This window comes from Leucoraja erinacea, chromosome 5, assembly GCF_028641065.1.
Source record: "Leucoraja erinacea ecotype New England chromosome 5, Leri_hhj_1, whole genome shotgun sequence".
NCBI classification, from domain to species: domain Eukaryota; kingdom Metazoa; phylum Chordata; class Chondrichthyes; order Rajiformes; family Rajidae; genus Leucoraja; species Leucoraja erinaceus.
In genome coordinates, this window is record NC_073381.1 from 86,636,816 (window position 1) to 86,653,512 (window position 16,697).

Here is a 16,697-nt window from a genome sequence, read left to right on the forward strand (position 1 = left end):
AGAATCTTCCACATCAAAACTTTGGTTTTAATAATTCCCTAAAATGTCAGACTTATTAGCGTTAACATTTACCTTCAGCGGCTGCGATTTGCCATCCTTTGCATTCACACAGTGTCACCATTGCACAAAGAATTAATCGCACTAGGTGCAGAAAATTAATTAGTTTGTTGGATAACCTACTTTCCTGAAGCAGGTGAAAGGTCCGTGTTCTTTGGGTCACTGTATCCATAGCAACTTCCTTGATTGACTGGGAATTAGGTTAGATTGGGCTACTCGGTATAATAGATGTAATCCCTGATAAGCAGAACAGTGTAAGAAATGTCTTCAGAGATTAGTGTTGCATGTTAATCAGTCCTGAGTACACTTTCTTCCACAGTAACATCTCATCTTACTGGCTGAAATATCAGTGCCAATACAGTCATGGAGTGATAGATTCTTACAGCTTGTAAACAAGCCCTTCGGCCCATCTTGCCCACACCGCCCAACATGTCTCATCTACACTAGTCCCACCTGCCTGCCTTTGGCCCATATCCCTCTAAACCTGTCCTATCCATGTACCTGTCTAAATGTTTTTTAAACGTTGCAATAGTTCCTGCCTCAACGCTCTCCTCCGGCAGCTTGTTCCATACATCCACCACCCTTTGTGTGAACAAGTTACCCCACAGTTTCCTGGGGGAGCTGGTCCATGTAGAGCAAGGAAAGGAGGAGAAAAGCTTTGTTCACTGGAGGTAGTCTGAACACATGCGAGGGAGTTAACGGGCATTACCTACTGTGAGGTGCACAGTGGTGCACAGTGGTGCACAGTGGCACAGCTGATTCTTCCTGTTCATATTCCCCGATACATACACTTGACGGTATGGTATCAAAGGTATCAAAGGTATTTTATTGGTCACATTCACATACACCTAGGTGTAGTGAAGTGAAATGCTTCTTGCCATTTTGCAGCACATAAAGAAGGAATACAGACATAACATTAATAAGAGTTTTAAACATAAAGAACATCCCCCCACAATGGTTCCCATTATGAGGAAAGGCACAAAGTCCAGTCGCCAACCCCAGTTCACCCATAGTCAGGCCTATTGAGGCCTCCACAGTTGCCTCTATGGAGGCCCGATGTTCCAGGCCGTTCTCGCCGGGTGATGTTGCTCCGGCGTCGGGAGAGTCCTCTCAGCGGCCTGGGAACCCTGGAACGGCCGCTTCTGTACTGGAGGCCGCGGCTTCCAAAGCCAACAAAGCCGCGCCGGTTGGAGCTCCACAACTGGCGATCTCATCTAGAGATCCCAGGCTCCCCGGTGTAAAGTTCAGCGCAGCCGCCCGCGGCTGGTCGCTCCACAGACCCGCAACTCCGCGATGTTTTCCTCAGCGATCTTCAGCTCACCGGAGTTCCAGCGCGGCGACCCAGGCAAGGCATCGCCCGCTCCACGATAGCGCTCCAGCGCTGTGCCGCCGCTGAAGCCGAGGTTCTGGGCGGTCCCCGACAGGAAACACCGCTCCAGGCCCGCTGGTAGGCCGCGAGGACGGGTCGAAGCTGCAGCCCGGACAAAAGCTGCCTCTCCGACCAGGTAGGGACCCTGAAAGGTAGTTTTCCGTTCCCCCCCCCCCCACATAAAAAAGTCTAGACCTCCAAACAAAACACTTAACTAACTAAAATAAAAAATAAAAAGATGAAAAGACAGACAGCTGCTGGTGTAGTGGTAGAGTTGCTCCTCACAGTACTAGAGACCCGGGTTCAATCCTGCCTGTATGGAGTTTGTACGTTCTCCCTGTAACTGCATAGGTTTTCTCCGGGATTTCAGGTTTCCTCCCACACTCCAAAGACGTGCAGGTTTGTAGGTTAATTGGCTTCGGTAAAATTGTAAATTGTCCTTAGTATGCGTAGGATGGAGTTAATGTGCGGGAATCGCTGGTTGGCACAGACTCGGTGGCCCAAAGAAGCCTAGTTCTGCCTGTATCTCCAAAATAAACTAAACTAAATTAATATTAAGTTGTGACCTTATGATTACTAAAGCAATAAGAATGTGGGATTAGTAAAATAAAGTAGATTGGGCTCAAATATTCCTGAAACTTTAGAATACACTCATTACCATCCTTGCAGTGGGTTTTTTTCTCATCATGTTGAAAGATGTCAGTGCTGGGGCAATGAACAGTTTATGATTTGCAATAATAGTAATAAATTCACGATTGCTTTCATACAGTATTCAACAGAACATAAAAGGATTAATGCATTCATTGCAATAATAGAGAACAAAATTAAATACAAACTCAGTCACGGGTACATTCTAAGTGACAAAGAGCCAGGAGCACTTAGCGTACATTGAAACCATTTATACAGCCATGAAGTATAATTTGTCCAACTGGTATGAGTTTACGGGGCAGAGAGATTGGATTGATATCTGAAATTAGATACTGCACCATTATTCATCAGGAGGAGCACTCCATTAGAGTAGACCTTCCCTACTCAGGAAAACCTTTCCATAGGGTTAAGGGGCTGTCCCACTGTACAAGCTAATTCAAGTGCTCTCCCGAGTTTTACAAAAAATGAAACTCGTTGTAAGCACGTAGAATGTATGTAGGGGGTACGTTGGAGCTCAGGGCGTCTCTTAGCAGATCGTAACGCTAACGGCAGGTACTCGGGGAAATGCGGTTTTAGATTTTTCAACATGTTGAAAAATGTCCACGAGAGCCCCGAGGATTTGAGTATAAGAGCAGGGAGGTTGTACTGCAGTTGTACAGGGTCTTGGTGAGACCACACCTGGAGTATTGCGTACAGTTTTGGTCTCCTAATCTGAGGAAAGACATTCTTGCCATAGAGGGAGTACAGAGAAGGTTCACCAGACTGACTCCTGGGATGTCAGGACTTTCATATGGAGAAAGACTGGATAGACTCGGCCTGTACTCGCTAGAATTTAGAAGATTGAGGAGGGATCTTATAGAAACTTACAAAATTCTTAAGGGGTTGGACAGGCTAGATGCAGGAAGATTGTTCCCGATGTTGGGGAAGTCCAGAACAAGGGGTCACAGTTTAAGGATAAGAGGGAAATCTTTTAGGACCGAGATGAGGAAAACATTTTTCACACAGAGAGTGGCGAATCTCTGGAACTCTCTGCCACAGAGGGTAGTTGAGGCCAGTTCATTGGCTATATTTAAGAGGGAGGTAGATGTGGCCCTTGTGGCTAAGGGGATCAGGGGGTATGGAGAGAAGGCAGGTACGGGATACTGAGTTGGATGATCACCCATGATCATATTGAATGGCGGTGCAGGCTCGAAGAGCCGAATGGCCTACCCCTGCACCTATTTTCTATGTTTATGTTTCTACTTCCCAGTGTGTCCGAACCGGTTACTCAGTCAGGTCTTGATCATCCTTGCTGTCTTGTGTTCAGGCTGACTTCTGCTGTCAAGACCATTTCATCATGAACTTTGTCATGATGGCTAGTTACAACTGTCTGGGAGATGGACGGCAGCACTCAGTTTAAGCAGTGAGTGACCTTGGATGAAGGCTTGTCATTTGCTTTGCTTATTTATTAATCTTTTTGCCACGTTTATTATTGAGTGGAAAATAGGAAGCCACAGTATTCCTGAGTTCCATCCGCACACCACCTATCCGAGCACTGAAGATTACCATTGGTTATAGGAGCAGAATTAGGCCTTTCGGCCCATCAAGTCAATTATGTCGTTTAATCATTGCTGATCTATCTTACCCTCTCAACCCTATTCTCCTGCCTTCCCCCATAATCATAAGCCTTAGGAAGTTCGGCATGTCCCCAACACCCTTCACCAACATTTACAGATACGTTGTAGAAAGCATCTTGTTGGGATGCATCACAGCATATGTTTGGGAACAGCTCCATCCAGGACCGCTAGAAATTGCAGAGAATTGTGGACGCAGCCCAGACCATCACACAAACCAACCTCCCTTCCAATGACTCCATCTACACCTCACGCTGCCTCGGCAAGGCCAGCAGCATAGTCAAGGACGAGTCGCACCCCGGCCACTCCCTCTTCTCCCCTCTCCCATCAGGCAAGAGGTATAGAAGTGTGAGAAATGCACACCTCCAGATTCAGGGACAGTTTCTTCCCAGCTGTTATCAGGCAACTGAGCCATCCTACCTACACATAGAGAGCGGTCCTGGGCTACTATCTGCCTCATTGGAGACCCTTGGACTATCTTAGATTGGACTTTATCTTGCACTAAATATTATTCACGTTATTCCCTTTATCATGTTTCTGTACACTGTGGATGACTCGATTGTAATCATGTATTGTCTTTCCCATCAGAACTGCCCCCTCCATCGACTCTTTTAAGTCAAGACTAAAGACTTATCTATACTCCCAAGCCTTTCCTGACGTCATTGGAGTGAGGGCTACATGTATATATGTATGTAGTTTGTTTTGTTGTGCTATTCTTATAACAAATGTAAAGCACTTTGGCCAATGAGAGTTGTTTTTTTAAATGTGCTATATAAATAAATGTGACTTAGAAACATAGAAACATAGAAATTAGGTGCAGGAGTAGGCCATTCGGCCCTTCGAGCCTGCACCGCCATTCAATATGATCATGGCTGATCATCCAACTCAGTATCCCGTACCTGCCTTCTCTCCATACCCTCTGATCCCCTTAGCCACAAGGGCCACATCTAACTCCCTCTTAAATATAGCCAGTGAACTGGCCTCAACTACCCTCTGTGGCAGAGAGTTCCAGAGATTCACCACTCTCTGTGTGAACTTGACTTGACTTGACTTGACTTTCCGCTGACGGGTTAGCACACAACAAAAGCTCTTCACTGTACCTCGTTAAATGTGACAATAAACTAAGCTCAAACCAAGAATCAGTCTACACTTTAAAAATACCCATTGACTTGGCCTTCACATCCATTAGTGGCAATGAATTTCACAGATTCAGCACACTCTTGCTCATGTAATTACCGGGTAAGATGATCCTGTGGTCCCGTGGCCCCAGCATCCTGTGCTTTATCTATTGCTGGGATTTCTGGTTAAGTAAATAATGACTCAAACTTCATGACATAGGCGGACCACACTGCCACTGGCAAGGTTACAGGAGCAGCTAATATACTTAACCATCTGGTAAATGTTCAATCTGTTACTGGTGACAAATGTCACATCTCTCATTCCGAAAATAAACACAAAAAGCTGGAGTAACTCAGCGGGACAGGCAGGATCTCTGGAGAGAAGGAGACCCTTCTTCAGAGACCCTGCTCCTTCTCTTCAGAGATGCAGCCTGTCCCGCTGAGTTACTCCAGCTCTTTGTGTCTATCTTCAGTTTAAACCAGTGTCTGCAACTCTTTCCTACACACCTCTGTGTACTTGCACAGAAACGACCCAGGAGCAGCCCATTCTGCTCCAGCCTTCTCTCTAAATCACAGTGGCACAGGGTAGGAGATGCTGCCTTACAGGGCCAGAGATCCGGATTCAATCCTGACCTTGGGTGCTGTCTGTATGTGGAGCTGGTACGTTCTCCCCGTGACCGATTGGGTTTTCTCCGGGAGCTCCCGTTCCTCCTTCATCCCAAAGACATACAGGTTTGCAGGTTAATTGGCTTCTGTAAATTGTCCCTAATGTGTAGTATAGAACTGGTGTATGGGTGACTATGGGTCAGTGCGGATTTGGTGTGTCAAAGGGCCTGTTTCTGTGCTGTATCACTAAACTAAACTAAAGAAAAGGAATAGGTGACATTTCGAGTGGGAATACTCCCGCGTATATGTAGGTTGCAAAACTGGGATAACAGAGAGAGAGGAAGGGAGGGGTGGTGGGGCACCTCCCTGCTAGTCCTGTGACCCTGTCACAGGTTTGAGGAAGACCGAACCACTGAGACAAACTTCAGACCACTGTGTTCAAGACTGAGTTGCCAGGAAGAAACCCGAGACATCCAGCGACGGCTATATAAGCCCAAAGACTGAGCCACTAGGATAAGCCTGCGACCAACAGTGCCTCCTCTTGAGGCAAGGCTGAACTGCAGGGAGAAGTCTGAGATCTCCACACCTCCTCCTTTGAGACCAGGACTGAGCTGCCGATACAAGCCCGAGATCACCAACTCCACTGTACATGTGCCCTGACGGTGAGGGACAGCGCCCCCATGTGGTCCTGGACTTTCCTACCACTGTGAATAAAACATATCACGTGAGTTCACTGCGAGTGTCGGTGAGGTCATTGGCAAACCCGGCATCATCCCAATGCCAAAAGTGTTATAGCTGTAGAGAAAGTGTGGATTATCAAAAAGTGCAAGGACTGCAATGAGGTAGTTTGGGAGTTCAGGACTACATCCTTAGTTTATGAGAGGTTCATTCAGTATTCAGATAACGGCGGGGAAGAAGCTGTTCCTAAATCTAACGGAGCAAGTTTTCAAGCTTTTCTGTCTTCTGCCTGATGGGAGAGGGGAGAAGAGGGAATGAGTAGGGTATTAGTGGATGGCACAGTATTGGGGGGGTGGTGCACCAGTAGACCTCAGCACCAGAGATCCGGGTTCAATCCTGACTACGAGTGATGTAAACTCTGCACGGAGTTTGAACGTTCTCCCCATGTCCTGCGTGGCTTTTCTCTGGGTGCTCCGGTTTCCTCCTACACTCCAAAGACATACAGGTTTGTAGGTTAATTGGCTTTGATTAAAAATTCTAAATTGTCCCTAGGGTGTCAAATAGTGCTAGTGTACGGGGTGATTGCTGGTCGGCGCGGGCTTGGTGGGCGAAAGGGCTTGTTTCTGCGCTGTATTTCTAAAGTTGAAAATGTAAATTGTCCCTAGTGCATGTATGATGGTGTTAATGTGTGAAGGATAGTGTTAATGTGCAGGGGTTGCTGGTCGGCGCGGGCTAGGTCGGCTGAAGGGCCTGGATCTCAAAACAAAACTAAACTAAACTCATACACAATTAAACACTGGATTGCTTGTTTAGAAGGCTACACAAATAGACGGAAGACTGGAGTCTTGCCCCATGTGTAATATGCCTGTGAAACCTTTTTCACTCCAGTCAGAAAGGGGAGATATTAAAACCGTTTTCATTGTGCCCAATGCAAGTGCAAATTGCTCCGTCGCTTTGATCCCATTCACTGTCATGAGTTTATGAAGGCCCCGATAATGAGTAGCAGTGTGGAAAGAATCAGAAGTCGTACGGGGAATGATAGATTAACTTCACCCCCCTGTCCACAGTGCTTTATCGCAGACAAACTCTGCAACTTCAAAGCTTGATGAAACACAGCCACAATACGCTGTCATTCCTTGACTTCTCTGCTTCTGGCTTGACGAGCAGCCCCTGGCAGTTTGTCAGATGTCAAATTAACCTGAGAGTTTTCAAGAAGAAGCTTTTCAGTGGAGCTTAAGACTAATACTGAAGCACATCCTTATTTCCAATTATAGAGTACATCCAAAATGAAACGAGGATTGCACTCAATGGATATCTTCGGTCAGGAGATCACCAATGGATAGACAGTCATCAGAAATGTAGATTTTACTTTGGAGTCACGTGAGTGACTACGTGAAGAACCCACCCAGCGCGCAGGCGCGGCATTACGTCAGCAGTGCAACAGCGGCAGCAGCTGGAGCCAGGCTCTCCAGCTGCAGCATAAAGACAAGACCTCAGGTAAGTGCCTTTTTTGTTACAGAGTCGCTCCAGAGAGAATCATGGCCTCTCGCAAGCGACCAGCCAGGAGGACTGCCTGCCCAACTCCACCCGAGGACGGGTCCATAGCTGGACGGCAGCCTCTCGCAGCGGAGGAGCCTTTTCAACGCTCCCGCTCACCCGACACCGAGCCGCCCCCAGTGCTGCAGATTTCAACGCCCCGCACAGGGAGGAAGGCGACTCATAAGACCGACCGGCCGGTGTCCTCCGATGAATCGGAGGAACGGGAACACTCTCCCCCACCGAAAAGGGGAGACGCTCGGATAAGCTGCATGAGGCAGCTCCTAGAGCGAATGATCAACGAGGAGATGCGGCATCTCCCAGGAGGACGGGCTTTGGCCTCCTCCTCTCCACACCCTTCTGTACCCTCTATGTTCGAGGGCAGTAAGGGAGGCCAGGACTGGGCTGGCCTATCCCAAGGGCAGGCGGAGGATACCATCAGCATGCCGGGCGTGCCAGAAGAAGAGCTACTGGGTGTAGTGGGCCGATATGCAGCGCCCCCAACAACTGGGATGGTATTGCCACCCAGAATGGCGGCCACCATAAACAGGCTGTCCAACAACCCGCTGCAGGACAAGGCTGTCCAGCAGGCCCTTGACAATTACACAGCGCCAGAAAATTGCGAGGCGCTGAGGGTCAAAACGGTCAATGGGCAGATCTGGAACCAGCTGGGGCAGCAAATCAGGGCTCAGGAAGTCAAGATGCAGCGAGTCCTGAAGCTCCACTCAGCAGCCGTCACCGCCTTTGCTCGGTCCGTTGGGAATGAAGACCTGACCATACCCCAGCAGGATGCCCTCGCACTGATGTGCAGCACCACCTATGAGCTAAATAGCCTACGGCGGGACAACATCAGGCCTGCCCTCAACCCAACATATGCCGGCCTCTGTAAAGCTCCAGCGCCCGAACGAGAGGCGCTGCTATTTGGTGCGGATCTGGCCAAAAGGCTGAAGGAGTTGGAAGAGGCGGCAAAACCAGTAGGCCTCATGAGGGCAGGGCCAGGACCGAGCAGGGTGAAGACACCCAGTTGGCCGCACGCCTCGGCAGCCACCAGCAGATACCGAGCTGGTGAAAGCCTGGTGACCGCCTCCCACTACCCCCAGAGCTCTTTTTTAGAGTGGGGCCCAGGGCGGAGCCGTGGGAAGATGCGCCGCCCCACCGCAGCACCAACACGGACAACCTTGGGCCAGACCCACCGAAAACGACCCCACAAGTAAACATGGAGGTAGGTGGGTCTGGTTCCTGTCAACATACACAGACAAAGGGTGTAGTATTAACAGGGGGACGCTTGAGGTTCTTCAAGCATGTTTGGTGCTCCCTTACTAACAATAAGTTTATACTCAACAGTATTAGTGGATACAAAATTGAGTTCAAACCAGGCGTAGAACCGCCAGTTCAGCACATGCCCCAAAGGGTGTTCCTTCCCTCGGCAGTTGAGAAGGTAGAAGGACAAGCTGAACTTGATCGGCTCGTGGCTAAAGGCATCATAGAAATGACCACACACGAGCCGCAAGAATTTGTATCAAATATTTTTCTCAAAACCAAAAAAGATGGTGGACGTCGCATTATTATTGATCTGACGTCACTTAATCAGTCTGTTGAGTATCAGCATTTCAAAATGGAGACATTTGTCACTGCCAGACAACTGATCTCCAAGGGATACTACATGGCAAGCATAGATATCAAAGATGCTTACTATTTGGTACCCATTCACAAAGATTACTTTAAATATCTGAAATTTATCTGGAGGGGCCAGCTATGGCAGTACCGAACTTTGCCCAATGGTTTAACGACAGCTCCCAGACTATTTACGAAAATTCTTAAAGTGGCCATGAAGAAATTGAGAGAACTAAAACATTTAGTCGTGGCCTATCTGGACGATGTTCTCATATTAGGAAGAACACGGGAACAAGCTGTCGCAGGAGTGTTAGCCACTAAACAACTCCTTGAAACTTTGGGTTTTATCCTTCACCCAGATAAATCAATATTGGAGCCTACTACTAACATGGATTACCTAGGCTTCACTATTGACACGATTCACATGACTGTCACTCTGCCCAGAGACAAAACAGTTTCACTCATTGAAGCTTGTAGCCATTTAATTGCTACACCGCAACCCAGAATACGGCATGTAGCCAGAGTTATTGGCTCTATAGTAGCAGCATTCCCGGCTGCCCAACATGGGCCCTTGCATTATCAAAATCTACAAAGAGCAAGGACTCATGCATTACGCCTTCATAGGGGGCATTATGATCGCAAAATGGATTTACCCACTGAAGCCAAATCAGAACTTCAGTGGTGGGTTGATAATATTTGGCACAGTCACAGTCCTATCGCCGTAACCAATCCTAACATAACCATTGCAACGGATGCCAGTGCTTTAGGCTGGGGAGCTACTAACTCCATAGACAGCACAGGTGGCAGATGGACTAACTCAGAGGCATCGCTACTACAATCACTGGGCATTAACTTTTTGGAAATGCTCGCCGCCTTTTATGGGCTAAAAGCATATGCATCTGATATGCGGCACGTGCATGTTAGGATTATGATCGACAACACTACGGCAGTATCTTATATCCAGCACATGGGTGGCATAAAATCAGTATCATGCGACAAATTAACTGCTATAATCTGGCAATGGTGTGTCGAGAGACATATTTGGCTATCAGCTGCCTATTTACCAGGCAAGCTAAATTTAGTGACGGACACCAGGTCACGAAAATTCAACGACAACATCGAATGGATGTTGGACCCAAAATTATTTGTTAAAATTGTTAAGCAATATGGTACGCCAGATATAGATTTGTTTGCGTCTAGGTTAAATCACCAACTACCCATGTATGTGGCTTGGGAACCAGACCCAGAGGCAGCAGCGGTAGATGCCTTCACGCTGGATTGGGGAAATTTCTTTTTCTATGCTTTCCCTCCCTTCTGCCTCATCAGTCGGGTACTCCAGAAAATTCAGGCAGACTCAGCCTCTGGCATTCTGGTCGTGCCCGACTGGCCTACCCAACCATGGTTCCCAATGTTCCACGACATGGTGGTAGAGACACCTATGGTCCTTCATAGCCACCCCCAATTATTGACTCACCCGGTAACTGGCATTAGCCATCCATGCCACCAAAAATTGAAACTCCTGGTTTCCAGATTTTGAACAGGCCTTACCGGGGATTGGGGTTATCAGACAGAACAATCACCACCATGTCGGCATCCCTGCGAGTTTCCACCAAAAAACAGTACCTGACCTTCATCAGGAAATGGGAACAGTACTGTCTGGACGCAGGGACATCCTACAAGACGGCTTCGATCTCGGATGTGCTGGAGTTCCTGGCCCACCTGCACCATGACCTCAAGATGAGCTACAGTGCCATCAATACGGCTCGGAGCGCACTGTCCGCATACCTCATGCCGATAGGACAGCATAGTGTGGGATCCCACCCTCTGGTCATCAGACTCCTTAAGGGGATCTTTAATACCAAACCCCCTACACCTAGATACACCCACATGTGGGATGTGAGTGTAGTTCTGACACACCTTCGAGGTTGGCCTCCGGTGGGATCCCTGAGCCTGGAACAGTCCACTTATAAGACCCTTATGCTCATGGCGCTTGTCTCAGCTCAAAGGGTTCAGTCGCTCCATCAGCTAAATCTGAACTACATGGTGACCACCCCAGATACCATTACTTTCACCATGCCGGGGTTGGAAAACAAAGTAGACCAGGTACATCAAACTCCCCGTTGATCTTCCGGGCTTACCCTCCAGAACCTAGGCTGTGTGTGGTGACCCACCTTCATCATTATCTAGACACTACCCAAACGCTTAGAGGGAGAGAGAAAGCCTTATGGGTTAGCCACAGAAAGCCTTTTGGACGGGTTACCAGCCAGACATTATCCAGATGGTTGAAACAGGTCCTCAACATGGCAGGGATTAACACAGATATTTTTAAATACCATTCAACCAGGGCAGCGTCCACCTCAGCGGCGGATAGGATGCAGGTTCCCCTAGACCACATCCTCAGAGCAGCGGGATGGTCAAGGGAATCGACATTCCAACGATTCTACAGAAAACCGCTGATGGAACAGGACGTCTTTGCGGATAGCATTTTAGAAACCGCAAAGTTATGATTTAAAGCCCATGGGAGCTACTTTTTGTTATAGTTAATAAACATTTCTTTTATAACTAAACAAACTTGTTGGTCTTTAGATACCACTTCCTCCCTCGATGATCTTTCGGCAGTGAGTGATATAACTGTTACACGGTTTGAAATCACAGACCTTTGAAGTCTTCACGTAGTCACTCACGTGACTCCGAAGTAAAATAGTAAGATTAAACGAGTACTTACCAGTACGAAGTTTGATCTGTATTTTATGAGGAGTTACGATGAGGGATTACGTGCCCTCCGCTCCCACCCTCATTATATAGATCAAATTCGGACTAATGTCTCGTTGGTCTTTACTATCTTTACTTCAACTAGTGTCTATCTGTGATTCCACACCGCTGCTTGGAAGTATGCCGCGCCTGCGCGCTGGGTGGGTTCTTCACGTAATCCCTCATCGTAACTCCTCATAAAATACAGATCAAACTTCGTACTGGTAAGTACTCGTTTAATCTTACTATTAGTTGCCAGTTATCATGTTACCGGGATGTATCACAGCATGGTTTGGGATCAGCTCCATCCGAGAACTCAAGAAATTGTAGAGAATTGTGGACGCAGCCCAGACCATCATGTAAACCAACCTCCCTTCCGTCGACTCCATCTACACTTCACGCTGCCTCGGTAAGACCAGCAACAGAATGAAGGATGAGTCTCACCCCAGTCACTCCATCTTCTCCCCTCTCCCATCAGGCAAGAGGTACAGAAGTGTGAAAACGCACACCTCCAGATTCAGGGACAGTTTCTTCCCACGACTGCAAACAAATTGCAGAGAGTTGTGGATGTAGCTCAGCCCCTCACACAGACCAGACTCCATCTACACTTCACACTGCCTCAGGAAAGCAGCCAACATAATCAAAGACATTCCCTACTTTAATTTAGTTTATTTTGGTATTGTCAACTGTACTGAGATACAGTGAAGATCTTTTGTTTGTGTGGTATCCAGTCATAGACCAGACATGATTACAATCAAGCCGTCCACAGTGTACAGATACATGATAAAGGGAATAACATTTAGTGCAAGATAAAGTCCAGTCAAGTCTAATTAAAGATAGTCTGAGGGTCTCCAATTAAATAGATGAGAGGACAGGACTACTCTATAGTTGTTGGTAGGATGGTTCAGTTGCCTGATAACAGCTGGGAAGAAACTGTCCCTGAATCTGAAGGCAGACATCTTCACACTTCACACTTGAAGCTTGAAAGAGCGCACCACCAGACTAAGAAACAGCTTCTTCCCCTCTGTTATCAGACTTCTGGCCAGTCCTTCTGGAAGCTAATGTGCTGTCCAATTCACTTCTACCCCATTGTGGACATTGGACTTTGTCTCTGGATCGAGGCATGTTACAATGCTGAGAACTATATTCTGCACTCTGTATCTTCCCCTTCGCTCTACTCTACTTGAGTTAGACTTGATTGCATTTGCTGCAAAGTATTATCTGAATATGTTTATTAAACATGCAAGACCAAGCTTTTCACTGTACCTCGACACCTGTACATGACAATAGTAAACACAAACCTCAGATAGACCCTCGAGTCCTGACACCATCCTCGTAAATCTTCTCTGTACCCTTTGCAGCTTGACAACATCTTTCCTATAACATGGTGTCCAGAACTGAACACAATCTTCTAAATGTGGCCTCACCAACATCTTATATAACTGCGACATGACCTCTGTACTTCTAAACTCAATATAACTTCAACATGACCTCTGTACTTCTATACTCAATGCTTTGAGTGTGTCTGTGAGACCAGGGTGGAAACTAAACACTGCTAGAATCGATGAACGCGAAGGAGAACTAGGCTCAGGGGATCAATGAAGATTGGGGACCACAATCCGAAAGATCGGCTGACCAGAAAATATTTCAATGAGAGTTGGAGATGGGATTATGCGGGCTAGGAAAGTTTTTCAAGAGAGTTAGATTTAGCTCTTAGAGCTAAAGGAATCAAGGGGGAAAAAGCAGGAACAGGATACTGATTGGGGATGATCAGCCATGATCACATTGAATGGTAGTGCTGGCACGAAGGGCCGAACGGCCTACTCCTATTTTCTATGTTTCTATGTTTTTATGAAACGCCACCTATCCATGTTGTCCGGGCATGCTGCCTGACCCTCTGAGTGACTCCATCATTTTGTGGTCATCCCATATTAATAATCATATTATTTTGTCCCAGTTCAGTTTAGTGTTGTATGATGACTGCTAGCTTGCCAAGCCTGGTCAATGAACAGTACCTGAAGACAGCAGATGGCAGAGTAGCCGTCATTTGGTTGGCATTGCCTCTCACACAGGGTGTTACATTGTTTAATCTTTCAGGAGCTCGGTAGCATGAAATATTCCACCTCATTAATCAGGTTTGGGAAGGCCATTATAAAGAGATTTCCATAACTGTTGGAATCCCATGGGTCCATTCAATATGTTCACACCAGATATCATTTGCAACAGGTACCTTTCCGTATCTTCGCTCACCTTCTGCTCCTTATTGCGTTAAAATAAAAATCACGACAAAATCTTTAATTTAAAATAAAAATAACCATGTCTTCCCAGGCAGCTGGTGGCACCATTCATATTTTGTGAAATTTATATCAGTGAGAATACATTTCTGTTTAGTGAAAGTTTAGTTTTAGTTTAGAGGTACAGCGCGCAAACAGGCCCTTTGGCCCACTGAGTCCGCGCCGACCAAGGATCACACTGGACCCTTGTAGGGCCCTACCCACACGAGGGACAATTTTATAATGTTACCGAAGCCAATTAACCTCCAGACCTGTACGTCTTTGGGGTGTGGGAGGAAACCGGAGCACCTGGAGAAAACCCACACGGTCATAGGGAGAACGTACAGACAGCACCCGTAGTCAAGAACGAACCCGAGTCTCTGGCACTGTGAGGCAGTAATTCTACCACCATGCCGCCCACAAAAAATAAAATCTGCCCCTTTGAAAATGCCTCAGTATTGTACACTTACATCATGGATTTTACATGGATAATTTCCGTTGCCTCTAGTGATTTTCGGAAAATGTCCTAATTTTGAATTTCTAATAGATTATAATCCACAGTCAATGTTACTTTCATAAAAGCGACTTTCTCAGTTAAAGTTTATTCTTTCTCTAACCTAAAGTTTTGCCTGCTGTGAATAAAGAAATCTATCCTTTGTTAAAAGGACACAAAGTGCTGGAGTAAAGGGCCCGTCCCACTTGGTGCTTTTTTCGGTGACTGCCGGCATCATTGACTTACGTATCAGGTCACTGAAAAATACACGGCGTGATGACATACGATGCGGCGGTGACACGGCGTGATGACATATGATGCGGCGGTGACACCACGTGATGACGTACGATGCGGCAGTGACACGGCGTGATGACATATGACGCGGTGGTGACACGGCGTGATGACATATGACGCGGTGGTGACACGGCGTGATGACATATGACGCGGCAGTGACACGGCGTGATGACGTATGACGCAGCGGTGACACGGCGTGATGACGTATGCTGAGCAGTGTTTTTCAAGTGTCGCAACATTTTTTTTGTCAACGCTGGATTTTGAAATGTTCAACATCTTTTGGCGACACTGATATGATGCCAAATGGGTCAGGCTGAGAAAGAAAGAAATCAAGTCAGCTTTCAGTAGCAGAATACGTGAGGGAGGAATGGATAGAGGGAATATCTTTCATGGGGTGAGCCTTAATATGGCAGTTAACGCACAGTGCTGGAGTAACTCAGTGGGTGAGGCAGCATCCCTGGAGAGCATGGACAGGTGACGTGAGTGGGCGAAGGAACTGCAGATGCTGGTTTAAACAGAAGATAGACACAAAAAGCTGCAGTAACTCAGCGGGTCAGGCAGCATCTCTGGAGAGGAGGAATGGGTGACGTTTCGGGTTGAGACCCTTCTTCAAACTGGTTTGGGATTATGGAAACGAGAGATATAGACGATGATGTTGAGAGATAAAGAGCAATGAATGAAAGAGTTGCAAAAAAGTAATGATGATAAAGGAAACAGGCTATTGTTAGCTGTTTGTTGGGTGAAAACCTGGTGCAACTTGGTTGGGGGAGGAATAGAGAGAGAGGGAATGCCAGGGTTACTTGAAGTTAGAGCAATCGATATTCATGTCAGATGCCCAAGCAAAATGTGAGTTGCTGTTGACGTTTCGGGTGGAGACCCTTCTACAGAATGAATGTAGAGAGGGAGAAGAAAGCTGGAAAAAGGGGAGAGACAAGACAAAGGGTGATAGGTAATAAATGGGCGCAGATGATGGCGTTTTTGTAATGCAGATATTTGGAACAAAAGCCAGCGATAAGAAATGAATGGGTGAGAAAGGTTTAGAGAGCCAACCTTTGTTAGCTGAGTACTTTTGTTTATAATGGCTGCAGATGTACCACAGTTTGTTCTGCTTGATATAATGTGACAACCCCACAGTGCACTAGAGTTTTAGTCTCAGTTTTAGTTTTAGTGATAGTATGGAAACAGGCCCTTTGGCTCACCGAGCACGCCGACCAGCGACATGTTCTATCCTACATACCAGGGGCAATTTATCTACAAACCTGTAGTCTTTCGAATGTGGGAGGAAACCGGATCACCCAGCGAAAACCCACGTGATCATAGAGACATCATCGGGTGGCGCCGTGAGTGGCAGCCTTGCCAGCAGTTTGTCAGTCATTTTGATTTGCTTTGTTTTTTTAGTATGTCTAAATGTTTGTGTTAATGTCTCTTGGGATGTTTTTATGTGGGGTTGGGGGGGAGGTGGAAAGGGGGAAACCGTTCCCAGTCCCTTACCTCGGGGATGATGTGACTTTTCTCCTAGTTGCATTTTCGCCCTCCCTCGTGGCCTAACAACTTGGATTGGTGCGGACTTTCCCGGAGACCGGCCCAGAGCTTCAGCAGAAGGCACGGTCCATCGTGGAGCCAGAAGAAAGGCTCCGACCGCCGGCC